Below are 5,779 nucleotides of genomic sequence, written 5' to 3' on the forward strand. Positions count from 1 at the left end.
TAGTCATTTTCTGTTTTATGGGACAAAAGAGTCCTCTATCACTTTGATAAGCTATCATTTCTTCCAGAATGAGGTAATAGAAACCAGAAAGTTATAGCAAATATGACCGTTTATTATGACATCCGTGCACCTTTCCCAGAAAGATAAAAATATTCTGTAGATGGAAGTGTCTGTCCTGCCTGGTCCCACATCTATTCAGTCCCAAAGAAACACACAGAGGCATATATTAATTATAAACAGTTTGGCCTATTAGCTCAGGTTTATTATTAGCTAATTTTTACAACTTAAATTAACCCATAATTCTTGTCTGTGTTTAGCCACATGACTTGGTACCTTTTCTCAGTGGAGCATTTTCATCTTGCTTCCTCTGTGTCTGGGTGGCAACTGACTGAGTCTTTCCTCTTCCCAGAATTCTCCTAACCTGGTTGCTCTGCCTATATTTCCTGTCTGACTACTGGCTAATCAGTATTTTATTAAACCAATCCGAGTGACAAATCTTTTTTTAAAAAATATTTATTTATTTATTTATTATGTATACAATATTCTGTCTGCATGTATGCCTGAAGGCCAGAAGAGGGCACCAGACCTCATTACAGATGGTTGTGAGCCACCATGTGGTTGCTGGGAATTGAACTTAGGACCTTTGGAAGAGCAGGCAATGCTCTTAACCATTGAGCCATCTCTCCAGCTCCCCGAGTGACAAATCTTTACAGGGAGAAGAGCATTATCCCACAGCAACATTCCTGCAATGGAAAGGAAATGCTGGCTTAACAATTGCTCTTCATTTAAAAGACCTGATCTAGGGTCAGAAGAGATGTCTTGGCAGTTAAGAGCCATTGTTGCTGCTTTTCCAGAGGACGCAAGTTCAATTCCCAGAGCCTGCATATGGTTAACAGCCATCTATGATGATAGTTCCAAAAGGAACTGCTTCCCAATTTTGACTTCTGTGGGCACTGTACTCACACATACACATACCCACATACACACACATGATTCAAGTAAAACAAATCTTAAACAGTGATAACAATGACAACAACCCACCACAACCACAAAGATAACCAAGACCAGATGAAGTAATTAAAGAAATTGACCAAATATTCAAAGAATGACACTATTTTCTTATGAATTTAAAAAAAACCCAAAAAACCCATAAAAATAAAAAAAAACAAAAAAAAAACCATAAAAAAAACCAAAAGAGGAGGAACAATTGTCAAAAAGTCAGCAAACTTCAATGTTAAAGCCAATTAAAAAATAAGAGAAAAGTAAACTTTGGAAATGACTGAACTGTATGTTTTGTATCTCTTATGATCATTACCCTTTTGGTATTTATACATTTCTTTACCAAAAGTCATAAAGTCGCTTGACATAATGGCTTATACTTGCAATGACAGTGTTAGTATTTAGGCATCAGTACTGACCTGCCCTTGGGGTTCTGACAGGATGAAGTCCTTATATGTAGCCACTAAGAGCACCTCCTGTGCACATTGACTATGGAGCCCCCTTTTTTTGCTTTTTTTTGAGACAGGGTTTCTCTGTAGCTGATTATGGCCCGTTATTAAAAGGCCTTGCCCACCTCCCATCTCTCTCTCTCTCTCTCTCTCTCTCTCTCTCTCTCTCTCTCTCTCTCTCTCTCTCTCTCCATGTCTCTCTCCCTTATCTCAATCTCTGCATCTCTCTTCTCTTCTGCTTTGCCTGTCCTCAGAGACTGGTCTCCCTCTCCTTTTCCCATTCCCTTTTACTTAATAAAAATCTCTCCATGTGAACTCTGTTGCATGGTGTCTTTCTCTATAGCACCACTTTTAAAATTACAATAGCCAGTACTTGGAAGGTCAAAGTGATATTGCTGTGAGTCTGAATTATATAGTGAATTTCAGGCTAACCAGCATGAGTAAGACTCTGTATCAAAAGAAAAATTAAAAGTCATCAAACTGAATCCAACTACCTATTAAAAGGATTATCATGATAAAGTGACATTTATCTGAGTAATGAAAAGTTGATCCAAAACATAAAAATTAATCAAGGTAATACAACCCTTTACTAGACTAAAAGACAAAACAGATGATAATTTTATTAATTGGAAAAGAGTATTTGACCAAATAGCCAACACTTTTTTTTTATGTTATAAACCATTAAGTATGTTAAGAACAGAATGGAACACATTCCCTATTATTGGACACTAACAAAAAATGTACAGCCAACATCTGAGTTATTGATGAAGCATTGGGAGTTCTGCCTAGTAACCATCAAGGATGCCATGAGGACACTTGTTCTTGCCACAACCAGTCAGCAGTGTGCAGGCAGTGTTAGCTAGGGCATTTAGACCAGAGAAAGAAATAGAACTCACCTTGGAGGTAAAGAAGTAAAAATGTCTCTGTTACAGGTGAGATGTTCTAAGGATAAAATCTGAGGAATCCTTCCATATATGCCACATTTGTACGAGTAATCGCAATTTAGCTGGTTACAGGATAAACACTCAATATATAAAAATCAATTCTTTAACAATAAAAAAAGTACTTTTGTGTGTATGTGGAGGCCAGAACATAATTTTGTGGGCTTGGTTTTCTCTTTCCAAATTTATGTGAATTTCAGGGATTCAACTCAGGTCTCCAGGCTCTCTCAGGCCAAGGTGTCTTTATCTGTTGGGACATCTCAATGGTTTGAAAAAAAAAATACAGTTCTATTTCTATATGATAGCAACAAACAATACAAAAATATGATTAAGAAATAATTTCATTACAATAATGTGAAAGAGGATAACAGAAATAAATATAACAAAGGATGAGCTTTATACATTGCAGAGCATAAAGCATCACTGAATATGTTAAGTAGATGGAAGGACTTCTTGTGCTCACAGTGGGAAGACAATATGGCAATAGTTAACAGTCGTCTACAGTTTCAACACCGTCTCTATCAAAATCCCAGCAGCCTTTTTGCAGAAATTGGCAGCCTGATCTTAAAATTCATATGCAAATCTGAGAAACCCAGAATATCTGTAACAATCTGGAAGCGGGGAAATGAATGTGGAGGACTTACACAAATCAGTTTCAAAGAATGCATCAGGGCAACGGCAGTCCCGATGGTGTGCTTCTAGCATACGGACATACATATTGACCAGAGCTGACAGTCCACAAATAAACTTTTATATTTTTGATGAGTTTTTTTTTTTTTGATGGGCTGGGATTGAACCCAGGGTCTTGAGCAAGCATCCCACCATAAGTGCTCCACCTCCAGCTTCATTGGCTGATTTTCACCCGAAGTGTGCAAGCAATGCAACAGGGAAAGCATTGATGGTCTCTCACAAAGTGGTGCTGGGGCAATGGAATACTCTGCAAAAGAATGAGGTGGGACTCTTAGTCGATCACATGCAAGAATTAAATCAAAGTGGATCATAGGCAAAACACAGTGAAAGCACTGAAACTCAGGAGGAAGCATAGGTATGAGTGTCTCTGATCTTGCGTTAGGAAACCTTGCTAGTGATAGCACCAAACATAAATGACATGTGTATGCACAGATCAGACAGAATGGATTCCTCGCATGTGGGGACGCCTCTGCTTTAGAGCAAACTACAAGGAAAGTGAGAGCAAGGCAAACAGTGCCCACCCGTAACCCAGCATTTGGAAGGTGGAGGCAGGAGGATCTCCAGTTGTTCCAGGTATCCTGGGCTACACAACGAGACTTTTCTACGAGAAAAAAAAAAGAGAAAAGAAAATAAGGAAAAATTAACCCAGAGTATGAAAGAAATATTTTCAATATCTGACTTGTATTCAGACTATTTAAAAGTATAAGCATCCAGTCGGGCGGTGGTTACACACACCTTTAATCCCAGCACTCAGGGAGGCAGAGGCAGGTGGATCTCTGTGAGTTTGTGGCCAGTCTGGTCTATAGAGTGAGTTCCAGGAGAGCTAGAGATACACAGAAAAACCCTGTCTTGAAAGAAACAAACAAAAAAAAATCCCATATATCATTTATCTTTTAGTGGTGAATGTATATATATATATATATATGTAATTTATATAAATATGTACATGTATACATATAGAAAAGATCAAAGTAAAACTGGACAAAAGATTTATTAGACATTGTTTTGAAAGAAGCATGTAAATGACTATATTGATTACTTGATTTACTTGATGAGAAACAGCCTTGGGAAGGAAATGTTTAGTCTGATTACAGCTGGAGGGCCCAGGCCACCATGGTGGAAAGGCCTGGTAGTAGGAGTGTGAGATTGTTGTTCAATTGTTTCCATAGTTAGGAAGGAGACAGAGAGAGACAGAGAGAGAGAGAGAGAGAGAGAGAGAGAGAGAGAGAGAGAGAGAGAGAGAACTATTATGATGACACTCAGCTTGCTTCTTCTGTTTCCCCTACATCTTAAGCAGCACAGGACCTTATGCCATAGGGTGGTGCCATCAGCCTTCAGGATGAGCCTTCCTTCTTAATTAAACCTCAATGGAAAGGTCGTCACTGAAAGCATAGAGGTGTGTCTTCTAGGTGACTCTAAATCTAGTCCAACCGACAATAAGGATGAGCCATCACAGTGGCCAGTAAATACATACACAGCTCAACATCTATCTATTTTAAAAATGTCTGTAAACACAGTGAGATACTAGTTCACATACACTGTGGTGTCTTTTAAAAATGATTATTTTATGTGTCTGTATATTTGCCTGCTTGCATGAAAAGTGTGCCATGTACATGCCTGGTTCCTGCAGAGGCCAGAAGAGAATGTTGAATCCTTTGGAACTGGAGTTACAAATGGTTGTGAGCTGCCATGTGGGTGCTGGAAACTGAACCTGGGTCTACTGTGAAAGCAGCTAGAGCTCTTGACATCTGAGCCATCTCTCCAGCCTTTTGTGATTACTTTCCAGGGAGAAATGTAATAAGAAATGCAATCAACAGCAAGTGTTGGGAAGAATGTAGAACAGTTAGAGTCCTTATTCATTCCCTAGGCAGTAATGCTCTTGAGATCAGTACTTCAAGGCATCAAGGAAACAAGGGAGTAGCATTGGCTTGGCCACTTAAAAGAAAGTCGGAAGGCCATTGCCAATCAGATCTCAGACATCTCTGTAGCCCACTCTTTGAACTGATGAACAGGCAGGTATGAGGTGATTTCTGACAGACTGTCATCATCCTTATGAGACCCCTCCCCCAAATTATCCAGAACCTGAGACCACTCTGGTTCAGTGCGGACAAAGCAGTCTAACTGCTGCAAGCATCAAGAATAATTTCTTATTAATCAATGACCTACTTACTTCAGAGCATTCTTTTTTGAGAGTCTCACTATGTAATCCCAGGCTGTGTTTGAACTTGATGTCTTCCTGCCTCATCTTGGATGGCAGGTGTGCATCTGTAGTCAGCCATTCAATGCATTTCCAAATCTCCATGAATCTCTTTCCCCAGAGTGCATTCTCAAATAGCTATAAATGAATGTGATTTTTCTTTGTTTTCACGCTTTTATTTGAGGTTAAAAAAAGCATAAACCTGCTAAAATGATGCGTTAGCTTTATTTTAATAACTTTATTTCTATTATTTTACTTAATTGCTTAATAAAACAGGCATAATACAGGTCCTTACACACACACACACACACACACACACGCACACAAAATAGAGATAGTTGCCAGCTGGCTTTCTGAGCCCTCATTTTAAAATGGAAAGATATTAATCATACCAGTTAGCCCATTTTTCTTCATAGTCAGGTTTGCATACTGCACAGCAAAAGAAAAGATGTGCTCTGAACTTACCTGTGAACTGCCTGGAGTTTGCTAGGCAAATTTACAGT

The sequence above is a fragment of the Alexandromys fortis genome, unplaced genomic scaffold (assembly GCF_014885135.2).
Source record: "Alexandromys fortis isolate MF-2015 unplaced genomic scaffold, M_Fortis_MF-2015_v1.1 scaffold_223, whole genome shotgun sequence".
NCBI classification, from domain to species: domain Eukaryota; kingdom Metazoa; phylum Chordata; class Mammalia; order Rodentia; family Cricetidae; genus Alexandromys; species Alexandromys fortis.